Source organism: Capra hircus, chromosome 2, assembly GCF_001704415.2.
Source record: "Capra hircus breed San Clemente chromosome 2, ASM170441v1, whole genome shotgun sequence".
Taxonomy (NCBI): domain Eukaryota; kingdom Metazoa; phylum Chordata; class Mammalia; order Artiodactyla; family Bovidae; genus Capra; species Capra hircus.
In genome coordinates, this window is record NC_030809.1 from 75,482,607 (window position 1) to 75,497,827 (window position 15,221).

General features: G+C 41.7%; 1 non-coding gene across 1 annotated transcript; it reads right to left on the bottom strand.

The window, feature by feature from the left end:
• On the bottom strand, positions 14,082–14,153 carry TRNAC-GCA. The gene has a single exon. It is a non-coding gene; the product is annotated as a tRNA-Cys (tRNA).

A 15,221-nucleotide genomic window follows, 5' to 3' on the forward strand; every position in this document is an offset into this window, starting at 1 on the left:
AGATATACTTGTGATTCTGTTTCTGAATCTTGAAAATTATTTAATTGATCAATTTGCACATGGCCCCTATTTCTCTCTCTCGATATATGTAGATATATATGATGAAAGATAGGAGAATCTTTGTATTGTCATGACATCCAGTAAGGTAAATTCTCCTACCTTCTCTTCCTTTAGATGTGTTGAGGCAGGGAGTAGTTAAGTTGCTCAGTTGTGTCCGACTCTTCGCAACCCCATGGACTGTAGCCCACCAGGCTCCTCCATCCACGGGATTCTCCAGGCAAGAATCCTGGAGTGGGTTGCCATTTCCTTCTCCAGGGGATCTTCCCGACCCAGGGACTGAACCCAGGTCTCCCGCATTAGAGGCAGACGCTTTAACCTCTGAGCCACCAGGGAAGCTAGCTGTTCCCAAACCTAACTCTATTTTTCTCTGGTTGTGCTGCTGGACTTCAGTTCCCAGAATCTTTTGCAGTTAGATGTTTCCAGGTCAAGTAATGTCTCACTGATGGAATTAAGAGTTTAAAAATAATTTCTCTCTGTACTCCCTTGTCATTGGTCAGCTAACTGTGGGTGACTTTCAGTCCAAAGGACCACATGAAAGACTGCCAGCTGATAAGGTCAGCAAGTCCACCCATGCTGGACTCTTACATGAGAAATAAGCCAGCTAGTGAAATCGTGGGCCTAATGCATTTACAACAGAAACTAAAAGTACCCTATTTAATTCTTGTATGATGATTGTTTTGACCTTGATCTTCAGTATAAAATTTTTGAATCATCTTCACAGATATATACATACACTAAACCTGTGGATTTGGATTGAATTTTATCAAATCAGTGGAATGAACTGACATATTTATGATAATTAGTCTACCTATCTATGATTACGCTAAAATTTTCCATTTACTTTTTTTAAATGCCATTCAATAAAGTTCTCAGATTTTGTTAAATTTATTCTAACTAACTTTATATTTGGTTGCCATGGAAAGTCTTTTAAAAAAAGATTATATTCTTTTTATTTGGTGTTGTATAGTTAGTTCAGTCACTCAGTCGTGTCCGACTCTTAGCGACCCCATGAATTGCAGCACGCCAGGCCTCCCTGTCCATCACCAACTCCTGGAGTTTACTCAAACTCATGTCCATCGAGTCGGTGATGCCATCCAGCCATCTCATCCTTGGTCGTCCCCTTCTCCTCCTGTCCCCAATTCCTCCCAGCATCAGGGTCTTTTCCAATGAGTCAACTCTTCGCATGAGGTAGCCAAAGTATTGGAGTTTCAGCTTTAGCATCAGTCCTTCCAATGAACATCCAGGACTGATCTCCTTTAGAATGGACTGGTTGGATCTCCTTTCAGTCCAAGGGACTCTAGAGGTATTGTATAGAAACACTATTTTTACATAGTGAACTTATATGCTATAACTTTACCATACTCTTACTAATTATAAAAATTGTTTTGCTTTTTTGGGCTGTTGAATATATAGAAAATATTGTGATTTTCAAAAAATGAAGATTAATTTTTCTTCTTTTTGATCCTTTATTATATTTTTTCCTTGTCTTAGTAAACTGGCTAGCACTTTCAATACAACATGAGATAGAAACGGTGATATAGGGTAACCTTGACTTGGTTCTTACTTTTAAAGTGAATGTTTCTAAATTTTAAACCTGAAGAATGATGTTCACTATAGGTTCTTTGTAGTGGTCCTTTATTAAATATGGGTGATTCCCTTTATTTCTGTTTCTAAGAATTTGTATGAAAAACACTGAATTTTATAAAATAATCTTCCTTCATCTATTGAAATAATCAGACATCATTTCCCTTTTGTTGTATTAATGCAGTGAATTTTATTGAGTTAATACGGATGAACATTTTCTAATGCTAAGTCATATTCATGACATACCTGACTTGGTCTCGGTGTATTTTGTATTTTTAACTTTGTCTAGATTTGGTTGGAGAAGGAAATGGCAACCCACTCCACTGGTCTTGCCTGGAGAATCCCAGGGACAGAGGAGCCTGGTGGGCTGCCATCCATGGGGTTGCACAGAGTCAGACACGACTGAAGTGACTTAGCAGCAGCAGATTGGTTGGCCAATATTTGGTATAGGTGTGTTGAGTCTGTGTTCCCGAAGGAGGTTGGTCTGCCCTTTTCCTTTCTCATGCTTTCTTGTTCTTTTTCCTCCTTGAAGGACCCCGATTAGACACCCACATCAGATCTCATCATTCACACTCTATGTTTCCTGACATCCTTTTTGTACTTTCCATTCCCTTGTCTCTCTGGGTGCATTCAGTATAATTCTTCCAGGTTTATGATTTTCTGTTTATCTGTATGTAACCACCTGTTTAACCCATTTATTTTTAATTTAAATGCTTATGTTTTATTTTCTTAAGTTTTATTAGGTTCTTCCTCCATATCTTTCTGGCTGTTTTGAGTAAACTTTTTGTCCTTGCTTATTTTTTCTATAACATTTTTATTCTTTAAACAGTTTTATACACTATTTTTCTATTTTTATGCGTGAGCCTAAATTATGGTTCTATGGGGATCATATATCTTGTTTGTAATATTGATTCTTACTCATAGCAGCCTGTTTCGTGATGTGTTTGCTCTTGTTTTGTTGTTGTTATTGTGAATTTCTATTTAGCTGAATTTAATCTGAGTTTCCTGGGAGGTCAAGGTTGCTCTGCTTTCCTCCAGAGAGGGTTTGTGTTGGCTTTCAACAAAGACCAAGAGGTACTAACCACTTTATTCTCTTTAATTCTTTGGTTTACATTTTTCTGGATAAGAAGATAATATAAACTCAACATCCATATCCATGTAGGGCAGTTTCATGGTCACTGGTACACAGAGAAGAAGTGTGATTTTCATTGTAATTGTTAAAACTGTGGCATAGATGGGCAGACTTCCCTATCGCTTCCCACTGCTGCGAGCAAAGTATTTTTAAGTATTTTTTCCCGGCTTACTCTTCTCTTTTGCAGCTCAGGCTTTGTGTGTGTGTGTTGGTGAGGAGAACATCTCAGGTCCTTGAATCAAGCTGTGTTCAAACTTGGGCAGTCCTCATCTCTAATTTCCTGCATGGCCAACCACTAATTCCAAATTGCTGAGTTCTTGGTAAAGACATTTGATTGTCTGCTACGCTTACTTCATTCACCTCCATTTTGTTGTTACTTTGTTTGTTTTTGCCCTTGGGGATTTCCATTTCTGTGAGCGCAGCAATGTTTTAAACTCAATTTATCCAACTTCCAGCTCTTTTGGAATAGGCTATTTGTTTTTGTCAGAGTACCTAGTCCCCCTTCCTGCCAGAAAGAAAAGTCCTAAAACACCCTTTTCGTTTCTCCTAACCCTACTCATTAGTTAATATGTGAATGAAACCCACTTGTCTTTCCTGGTTCAGATGTTCAGTTTGGGAATTCATCAAAAGTACCCTGACATTTAGGAACCACGGATCCAGGTCTGGTTGGTGCAAACCCAAATTGGAAGACAGTAAGATTCAGAGTCCATCATGGGCCTGCAGCACATGCATGAAGCAGGTGGTGTTTCAGAACCTTCTGGAAGACAACTTGACTTGGAAGAAGCTTTTAAAAACTTTTATTCTGGAGACTTTTATAGTGGTCTCTCATTGGTCTAGCTGCTTGTTAGTTGCTTGGTTGGTTATGCTTATATGGAGTCCCAGTTATCAACCTACTTACTTGGTAGCCAGTTTTTCCTTTTCAAGGAGCAACATTCAAAAAACAAAGATCATGGCATCCAATCCCATCACTTTATGGTAAATAGATGGGGAAACAATGGAAACAGTGGCAGACTTTATTTTCTTGGGCTCCAAAATAATTGCAGATGGTGACTGCAGCCATAAAATTAAAAGATGCTTGCTCTTTGGAAGAAAAGCTATGACAAACCTAGACAGCATATGAAAAAGCAGAGACATTAATTTTCCAACAAAGGTCCATTTAGTCAAAGCTTTGATTTTTCCAGTAGTCATGTATAGATGTGAGAGTTGGACCATAATGGAAACTGAGTGCCAAAGAATTGATGCTTTTGAATTGTGGTGCTGGAGAAGTCTCTTGAGAGTCCCTTGGACACCAAGGAGATCAAACCAGTCACTCCCAGGAAATCAGTCTTGAATATTCACTGGAAGGACTGATGCTGAAGGTGAAACTCCAATACTTTGGTCATCTTATGCAAAGAACTGACTCATTGGAAAAGACCCTGATGCTGAGAAAGGTTGAAGGCAGGAGAAGGACAGAGGATGAGATGGTTGGATGGCATCACCGACTCAATGGACATAAGTTTGAGCAAGCTCTGAGAGTTGGTGATGGACAGGGAAGCCTGGCGTGCTGCAGTCCATGGGGTCGCAGAGAGTCAGACACTACTGAGCGACTGAACTGAGCTGTTCCCAGAAATGGCCTGTTTTTGTAATATGACCCAGAACCCCCCAAAGTTAAAAGTTCATATGACTAAAATCAAACCAGTGACCTCAAATAAATTTAGCCTCTTCCAATTCCTCTTGCATTTTGAGTTCATGTTTAAAAATCAGAATAGGTACTTATGGTAATCATAAATGGGTAGCTGATTGTATTCACTCAGCCTCTGAAGTAGGAGAAGGTAGAGGGAGGGAAAACTAGTAGAAGAGGGTAGGTATCCAGGAACCTGGTGTTGACTTTTTTCCCAAATATTAAAACAGGCGTAATTTTAGAAAACTGTTTTGCAAGGCTGAGTTCATTCTTTCTTCTTTGAAATATTCTTTGTTACTTGGTGAGATTTTCCATTATAATTTTCCACATCATGAAAAATAAGTTGATAGTACCTATCTACCCAATTCCCTTGAAAGCCCAATTCTGGAATCCAATAACAATCCACCCAGTTCTAGGAAAACCTTATGAGGTAGAGATTGAGTTCAATGGCTAACAAGAATAAGAGGCAATTCATTAGAAATATAGTATGTGTTTTGTAATTGTACTAAGGAAAGATTCACTATCCAGGAGGTGGCTGAATTACAGATAGAAACTTTAAAAACAACTGAATCAAGTGATTCAGCGTATACAATATTAAATCCTAGATGGGAAGAAGCAATTTTCACTTTCCTTTATTTATTAAACTCCAGTCCATTTGAAAAAGGGAGATAGTGATGAATGTGGATTTGCTTTTGCTGCCAATTTCAGGCATAAAATCTTTTTAGTACCTGGTAAAAGTGATAATAAAAATAATTCTATCCAGTGGAAAATGTGAGCATGTATGCAGGTGCCCCCCACCTATGAGTGTGTGTTTGAATACACATACACATATATGAATGATTTAGTCCCCGTCACAGGGTCATCTTGTAGGCTCTGCTATTGCGTACAAATCTCACGTTCATCTGTCACCAGGAAGATAATGGTATACTACTTATTCTTTGCTTACATCGCAATGCTCTGTGATTATGGGCTCCAAGTGATGTACAATGCACATATCTTTTAGCAGCAATGCAACAGCTAAAGAAAATGGTCAAAATAAAGCTTTCGGTGCAGTGTACATAGCCCGCTCACATAGAGAACTCAATCTAAGAAGATCTGGAGCCATTTCTGTCCAGAAAGGTGGCTCAGACCCACACCAGGGTTTTACGGCTAAAGAACTACCTGACCAGTTATTTCTCTTGTATTAACTGCATCAGAAGACCTCACTCATTCGGTCCTTCTCAGACACTCTCCCTTAGTTTAGCCTGGTGCTGGAGTCCTTAGGGATGGTCACTCATCCATGGGGCTAGCAATGTAAGCAGAACAACAAGTTCTCAAACATGTTTTAGAAGCAACCCAGGAAACTTAATATGGTGGATGACCCCTCCCACATCCCCATGAGGCCCAAGGACAATGGAAGTCAGACATCTACTGCTGCTGCTGCTGCTAAGTCGCTTCAGTCGTGTCCGACTCTGTGTGACCCCATAGACAGCAGCCCTTCAGGCTCCACTGTCCCTGGGATTCGCCAGGCAAGAAGACTGGAGTGGGGTGCCATTTCCTTCTCCAATGCATGAAGGTGAAAAGTGAAAGGGAAGCCGTTCAGTCGTGTCCGACTCTTCATGATCCCATGGACTGCAGCCTTCCAGGCTCCTCAATCCATGGGATTTTTGAGGCAAGAGTACTGGAGTGGGTTGCCATTGCCTTCTCCACAGACATCTACATTTATGTTCAAATGTGGGTGCTCCAGCAATGAGGTGACCTGAAGTTTTAATTCAGCCTTCCTGAACCTTCAGTCTTCCTGCAGCTCACTGAACTCATTGTAGAATTCCAGACCTCTCTGCCTTTGTACATGACACTATTCTGCCAATACCTTCTTGCCTTTTCACACAGAAACCCCCTATTTATGCTCCAGAGCCCATTCTCCCTTGTAAAGCTTTCCCTGGTATTTCTGCCAGATAATCACCTTTTAAAAAATCTCTTATTGAAAACTTCATGCTAAATATAAATTACATTTATTAATAACTACTAATAAACAGCTTACCTTGCCCATCAGATTATGAGTTCCTTTATGGCAAGAACCACCTTCTATATACCATTATACCCCTTGTCTGTATTACAACATGTATTTAGCACACAGGTTCTTGGGTAGAATTAAATCCCATGACAATGGCAAGATATCTGTGTGTCTTGGAGAGTATGGTGTATGCTTAGCAGTTACAGAAAGAGTTGCCCCAATCCTTAGACCTCTACTCTTCCCAGGTAAACCTCATTCCATAACTCAAATTGAAGGCAGCCCACAGTAGAGGATCTATTCCTGCTTCTGATTTTCTCTGGTCTCCCAAGAAAGTGGGCTCATTACTCTAAACTGTGCGATAGGTAGGTAGGCATTATTCATGGTCTCAGAAAGAAGTTAGAGGCCATTTCCATTAAGTTGCCCACAACTCAAGTCCATGGCTTTCTAGGGGCATTTTTACCCCTGGAGGGCCACACATAATGATTTCCAAATAGAATCCAAAGTCTAGATGATCTTCAACAAGGTGACATTTTCCTAGAGCCAACAATTAAATAGATTTATCTTTCTTCTTTCCCCTAGACACCTCTGCTTAAAATCCACTGTGGTTAAGTTGACTTACCAGCAGACTTTTAAGATTTATAAGCATTTTAGGATATTATTTATACTTTCAAAGAGCAAATGATTTTCCCCCAGTAACATCCTCTGTGGATTCACAGCGTGTTAGATTCCTGACCCTAGAGACTCTGTTTTATTCTGCCCCAAAAGAAGGTTGGGGGAGGTAAAGTTTTGCATTAGAAAGTTTCTGACCAAAGTGATATTTAATTGAAAGCAGGCAATTAATTGTCATCATTCACCAGTTATTCTTAAGAGTGTTTCGTGTTTTCATTTGTTAACTTTTTGGGGTGGATTTTCAAAATATTTTGTTCAATTTCCAGGGAAATCAGCTGTAGCGGTGATGATATGGTAGGTTAAGAAGGCAGAAGCTTTCTCTTAAACACACTAGCCTGCTGGCCTTCTTTCATTCCTCTCTTCACCCCTCTCATCACTGCTTTGTCTTTCCTTCCCTTAACGGAGGGCTTTGGACACAAGGAAATATAGTGCCTGCCAACTGCTCTCAATGACTTCACAGTAGGGGTGGCAGGGAGAGGAAGAGGCCAAATGAAAGGAAAGCCAGAGATGAGGTCGAGGAAGAGCTTAACAGATTGGGAGTACCGAGGGCATGGGGAGAAGCGGTCCAGGAAGACTTTCTGGAGCCCTGACCCTACTAGCCCACCCTCTGTCCCCAACAACACAGACACATCTCAGAGGGGGTGGATCAGGCTCCAGTGCATGCTGCAAGCAGGAGGAGCAGCACCCGGGGGGCCTGGAGAGAAATAAGAATACCTCTGTCTTGGGAGTGAGAGATTGACTCCTGCTACAAAACTGGTAGTTCTAAAATAAGTCCTGACATGGACAGATGTAGAGACTGTCATACAGAGTGAAATAAGTCAGAAAGAGGAAAACAAATACTGTATAATATCACTTGTATCAGGAATCTAGAAAAATCATACAGATGAACTTATTTGCAAATAAGAAATAGAGATGCAGATGTAGAGAACAAATTTATGGACAACAAGGGAGGGTGAATTGGGAGATTAGGATTGTTAGATACACACTGCTATGTATAAAATAGATAGGTAATGAGAAACTATGGTATAGCACAGGGAACTCTACTCAGTGCTCCGTGGTGACCTGAATGGGCAGGAAATTTTAAAAAGAGGGGATGTATGTATACATATAACTAATTCACTTTGCTCTACAGGAGACACTAACACAGCACTGTAAATCAACTATACTCCAAAAATTTTTTTAAGTCCTGAAAAATTATTTAGGAATGGAGGGAGCAGACATTACAAACAGTAGCTAAAGCTAGAGACGGGTAAGAAGATTCTTGGACCCAGATAGTGATTCTGGGAAAAGGAGAGGTCAGGACTGCAGGCTGAATCAGGAGAGCGAGAGCCACATTTACAGGCTGAGTGCCCAGAAACAACCCAGCACAGGCGCAAGAATGGGATGTGAGTCTACTTCAGGGATCAGCAAGTTAGGTCTCCCTGGGTCTCTGGTTTCAAAGCCCTGGTCCATGGTTATACTCGTTTGCCAATAGAGGGAGGGTGTGATGATGAAGGCTGTGCAGATGCATCAGGTTGCTTTGAGAAGGTGTATATCTTGGGCCTGTCGGTGGAGCAGAGGGCTTTAGCTCCCAGATAAGAGTGAATGGAAAGACTCATTGGAAAAGTCCCTGATGCTGGGAAAGATTGAGGGCAGAAGGAGAAGAGGGTGTTGGAGGATGAGATGGCTGGATGGCATCACTGATGCAATGGACATGAACTTGGGCAAACTTTGGGATATAGTGAAGGACAGGGAGGCCTGGTGTGCTGCAGTCCATGGGATCGCAAAGAGTTGGACCCGATTGGGTGACTGAGCAACAATGAAAGAGTGAATGAGGTATTATAGAAGGCACAGCAACCAGACATTCCATGAATGGAGCCCACTTCAAGTATCAAATGATACCATGTAGTATTTTTCTCCCAAGGCCAAAACAATTTGTTATTCTCTGTTGAATTACAAAAAAAGAAACTTTTTGAAATAATAAAGTTGTGGAACAATTCTGGAAACACCTCACTGAGGACAGACATACCCCCTGAGAGAAAACTGCTCTTGTGATGCTTTTGGAGGCCATTAGTAGGCTTGATTGATCCTTGGAAAAACATTGTTTAGCAGTGATAGGTACATTGTATACCAACAGGAATTATTAAACATTAAGATTAGTGAGTTTAACTGGTTAAAATAAATGAAATTAAAATAGGTTCAAGAGCTAAGATCTAGGTCAACTCCCCAGACCTCCATAGAGCAAAAGGCTCCTGGTTAGGGTGGAATAGCAACTGGAGTCAGTTCATAAGAACTGACAGTAGTTTCTTTATTTCTAAAGAAGAGTGTCATTGTCATCTGCTCCTAACTCAGATGAAGACACAGGCCATAAGTCTCTGGAGCCCAGAGATTTTTTGAGAAGTTACTGTCATAGAGCTCATGTCAACCAGAAAGTAAAAGTGTTTATAGCTCAGTAATGTCCAACTCTGTGTGACCTCATTGACTGTAGCCCGCCAGGCTCCTCTGCCCATGGAATTCTCCAGGCAAGAAGATTAGAGTGAGTTGCCATTTCCTTCTCCAGGAGATCTTCCCAATGCAGGGATAGAATCCAGATCTCCTGCATTGCAGAAGATTCTTTACTGTCTGAGTGACCAGAGTCTTTTCAGTCTGCCTTACTCACCCTCCATCCTAATTCATCCAGAGGTGGGGGCAGATCATGGGATTTCTGGTACTTACCATCACTCTCCAATGACCTGGGGACTCCAAGGAGGAATAATGACCTGCTGGCAAAGGAATACTAACCAAACATACTGTGCTATGCTATGTTATGCTAATTATAATTTATAATATACCTTCCCTTCCCATGTCAGACCTCAAAGCAGATTACATCAAAAAGATTAATGAAAGCACTGTATCAGAATCTGTATCAACGCATTGTTGAGGCAAACCAATCCTTGCCCGCAGGGAACTTACCCTCGGGCTGAGCAGATGAGCAGTAAACTCCTGATAGAAGTTAAATACTTTGTATTCATTACTGTTGATCAAGACAAAGTGAAAGCTCAAAAGAGTCATTTAGAATACCAGTCGAAGAACTGAATTTCTTATGAATTCAACCAAGGTCACAACCTGGCAGACCAGAGCTATAGCTGTTTGTCTGGTGTAGTGCTTTTTTCTCCTTCTTGTTTTAATTAAATTGGGATGCCTTTAGGGTAGATAGGTCTCCAGTTTTCCCAATTACTCACATATGCTGCCTGCCTGGCTCCTAGAGGCATTTGTGTTGCATCTTCTAGTAAAATGACTTTGTCCAGAGAAGAAAAAAGAATATTTTGAGATGAGGGAGCAAAGGAAGATATTAAGGCAAATACAGAAACTCTGAGCCCTTGAAGAGTGAGTCAGATTTGGATGGATAGAGAATATTGAGCCATAAATCATTTTCCTCTTACAGTTGAGTTTCACATCAATTGAAACAAAGACACAGACATAGGTTGGGACCCAACATTAGCTTTATTATATATGTAATAGCCAGGATAGACTGGGTTATTCTGCTGTAAAAAGCATCTGCAAAGTCTCGGAGGCTTAATACATCAGAAATATTGACTTCTCATTTCTGCTCCAGCCCACTACAGGTTGTTTCTGCATCTTGCCCATTGTAGTCACACAGGACCTAGGCTGACAGAAGGATGTAGGTCTTTGAACCCACGTGTCTGGGCTGCAGGGGAATGATTTTTCAGATACCCAGCCTCCATCTGGCCTTTTTCTTAAAACTGGTCTGCCTGAGAACTCACCCCTCCCTTTTATAAGAACCCTTGCCCCCTCTTCAAAATAAACCATATCTTACACTCAATTTTACTATTGTTCTTTTCTGCAAGGCATAAACATCTCTTTAGCACTGAAAAGAGCAATTTAGGAATGTATAGCTCCTGAGAGAATCTTGAAGGGAGCTGGTTTCAGAGTCATGGCCAGACACACAGGTGTCTGTCTAATCCATCTGTCTAATCTATCCATCCGTCAGTCTCCCTCCCTCCATTCCTCCCTCCTTCTCCTCCTCCCTTCCTTCCACCCAGCTCTCTACCTGTCTATCCATTGCTTGATCCAGCTATCTCATCTATCCATGTAGCTCAGCTATCCATCTATCTCAACTATCTTAAACTTAGAATGCATAAATGGGGTGTTTGTCACAGGGATGCTTCCTAACACATTGTGTGGAATTTTAAAACATGAAGCACACATTCTTCCTGAATACAAACTTGACTCGGCTACCTGGCCTGACAGTGAAGACCACTTTGCCTGTTACGTTATATGGCAGACATCCTCTGTGAATGAAAGGAACTAAATCTGCAGCTCCAAGGTTTTAAAGAAAATCTATTTAAAGCACACAATACACAAGCTGGGAGTCACATACTCTAACTTTTAAGCATATGATAAACATTTTAGATGTACTCTTGAAACCTTATGAAAAGATACGAAAACTTGAAAAAAAAAAAAAAAGTCCTTTAGGGAGTATGATAGTGGAAAAAGCAAATTATGTTTAAAGACCATTATCTTGGCTTGTTGGCTCAGTGACAGAACTGGCTCCCTTCTGGGTTGAGGAGACCAACCTAGAGAGTGCTCTTGCAAGTGGCCTCAGGGAAGGAAGATAGGAGGGTCCAGGAAGAGTGAGAGGCACAGGCAGTTGAGAGAGAAAAGAGCTGAGAAGCCAGTGTCACAAAATGGCCCTCACAGCACCTGTGGGGTGGTGGGTGCTGGGCTGGTAAGGCCGAGATCCCAGGCCCGCTCTTTGAAGCCCAAGCTCTCCTTTGGTTGTTGACATTGCACCCGAGCTGTCTCATGGACCAGCACAGGTGACAAGTTTGCATCTTAGCCAAAACCCATCATTGCTAACATAAAACTGCTGCTGCTGCTAAGTCGCTTCAGTCGTGTCTGACTCTGTGCGACCCCATAGACGGCAGCCCACCAGGCTCCCCCATCCCTGGGATTCTCCAGGCAAGAACATGGAGTGGGTTGCCATTTCCTTCTCCAATGCATGAAAGAGAAAAGTGAAAGTGAAGTTGCTCAGTTATGTCCGACTCTTCGCGACCCCATGGACTGTAGCCTACCAGGCTCCTCCGTCCGTTGGGTTTTCCAGGCAAGAGTACTGGAGTGGGGTGCCATTGCCTTCTCCAAACATAAAACTAGCTCAGAGCTAGTGTGCTGAAGCCATAAGGTCAAAGACATGCTGTGCGAGGAGGAAAGCCCTTAACAGTGCATCTGTGGAAAGCCCTTTACAAACTGTTGTTGAAGACAAGGATGGGGAACCAAGAGTCCCCACTGTGCACGTGTCATCCTGCCCCATTTCTTTGGAGGTTTCTAGAGAGCCCAGCTCACCCCTTGTTCCCTCAGGGGGCTCCCAGGGAAGGGGTGCCCCAGGCTGAAGCACCACGTCTGAGTGAAGACCCTATGCTATGTGTTGTCCGGGCCCAGAGGTGCCTGTTTGGAGACAGGCTTTTATTTTTTTCCATTTCTGGAGAAAAGATTTAGGTGCATTGAATGTAAACAAACAGTGAAGGATATTATTGGCAGGGCATTCTTTTTTACTTGTCTTTTTATTTTCACATACAAAATGTAATTGGAACATGTTAAGAAACATCAATACTGACTTCTACTGGAAAGTAAAATTGTGAAAAATGGACCAGGACCAAGGGAAGAGGTGTTGAATCTTGATAAGTCAGAGCTCTGTGAGGGGGAGAGACCGAGATCAGCATGCTTGTTTCGGGTGGGGTTTCTGATTTACTCTCTCTTTTTTAAATTGAAGTATAGTTGATTTACATTGTTACATTAATTTCTGCTGTATAGCGAAGTATTAACAATGCAGTTCTACACACATGTACACTCTTTCTATATTCTTTCCCATTATGGTTTATCCCAGGATATTAAATATAGCTCCCCGTGCTATACAGTAGGACCTTATTGTCCATCCGTTCTATATGTAAGAGTTCGCATCTGCTGATCCCAAACTCCCAGTTCTGTCTTCCCCATGATTCACTTCCTTATTGCCCCACGTCCTCAGCCTCTGCTCCAGGGCTGGTAGAGGTAGTCCGATGGCAGAGGACAGAGCAGTGTTAGACATTTAGGTTTGAGTCAGCCAGAATGTGGCTCAGGCCTCAATTTCAATGCCACTGGGAACTTATCCTTTTAATAGTTATTATTATTAATAATATCTTTAACAATAACAAATTTGTAGAGTACCGAATATGTGTTTAGCATCAAGCTAAGCTTTTTATATCTTACGTTTTTCCAAACATAACCCTATAAAATCAGTTCAGTTGTGAAGAAAGTGAGACTTAAATGCCCAGGGTCCCATAGGTAGTATATCCAATTTCAAAGCCACACTCTTCTTAGTGACTTTATTCACTTACTGGCTGTGCTGGGTCTTCACTGTATGGGCTTTCCTCTAGTTGCAGAGAGTGAGGGCTACTCTTGGCTGCAGTGTACAGGCTTCTCATGTCATGACCTCTCTTACTGTGGGGCATGGGCTCTGTGGCACGCAGGCTTTGGTGATCACAGCACATGGGCTCGACAGTTGGGGCTCCTGGGCTCTAGAGCACAAGGTCAGTAGTTGTGGCATGAGCGACTAAGTTGGGCTTAGTCACTCTGCGGCATGTGGATCTTCCCGGGTCAGGGATCGAACCCATATCTCCTGTGTTGGCAGGTGGATTCTTTACCACTGAGCCACCAGGGAAGCCCCAAAGCCACACTATTTACCCTTGGGCTATGCTGCTTTGATTTGCTTCACTGCACAATGGGAACATGAGAATCTTTGTAATAGAGTTGTATGGATTCAGGGGGCCCATGTGTGCAAAACAGATAGAATAGTGACCATTTTAGTGGGTTAACAATAAATGCTGATACCTGTAAGTAAGTGAAGTCGCTCAGTTGTGGCTGATTCTTTGCGACCCTATGGACTGTAGCCCACCAGGCTTCTCTGTCCATGGGATTCTCCAGGCAAGAACACTTGAGTGGGTTGCCATTTCCTGCTCCAGTGGATCTTCCCAACCCAGGGATCGAACCTGGGTCTCCTGCATTGCAGGCAGATGCTTTAACCTCTGAGCCACCAGGGAAGCCCGCTACACTAATGTTTATTGCAGGCTTACTGGGTCCCTACATTGTGCTATGCTCCCCTTGTATATTCACTTATTTAATCTTATCCTCCTAACAGTCCTGTGAAGTAGGCAACACTATTATCCCCAGTTTACAAATGAGGATCTCATGATTTGGAATAGTTAAATAGCTCATCCAAGGTCACAAAGCTGATCAATGGTAGGGCTGGGATTTGCATGCATACCAGCAGGCTAAAGAGCCCAAGCCCTGAGTAAGCAATAGTATCTTTATTATCATCACTATAAGAGGATGTATTAGCCAAGGTTCTCCAAAGAAACAGAACCAGAATAAAACCAACCAACCAACACACACAAACGCATATGCATACATAAATCCCTTGATGAAAGATTTATTATAAGGAACTTGGCTCATGCAATTATGGAAAAGGGCAAATCCCACAATCTTCAGGGTGAGTCGGAAAGCTTAGATATGCAAGAGAGCTGATGGTTTAATTCCAGTCTGAATCCAAAGACTTGAGGACCAGGAGAAGTGATGGTGTAACTTGGGTCTGAAGGCTGGCATGCTCGAGACTCAGGAAGAGCCAGTGTTTCCGTTTGAGTAAAAATCCAGGAAGAAAAAAAAAAAAATCCTAGTTCAAAGACAGGAAAGAAATTTCTCTTCCTTGAGGGAGAGTCAGTCTTTTTGCTCTATTCATTCAACTGATTGGATGAGGCCCACCCAGATTAAAAAAGGCAATCTGCTTTACTCAGTCTACCAATTGAAATGTTAATCTCATCCAAAAACACTGCAAAAGAAACACCTAGAATAATGCTTGATCAAATATCTTGACACTCTGGTGCAAATTGCCACACAAAATTAACCATCACAGGTCCATCGTTTGTCATCTTGGTGCCCATAGACATCTCCTTAAACCATTTTTAGTCTCCAAACAAAGCCAGTAATGAGGTCGTAATTCCTTCTAATTGTGTATGTTGGTTCATTCACCTTTTTCCTTAAAGAAAGATATATGGACCTCTTGTGACATAGCTTTATTTTTACATAATACAATTATTTTTCAATGTGCTCAT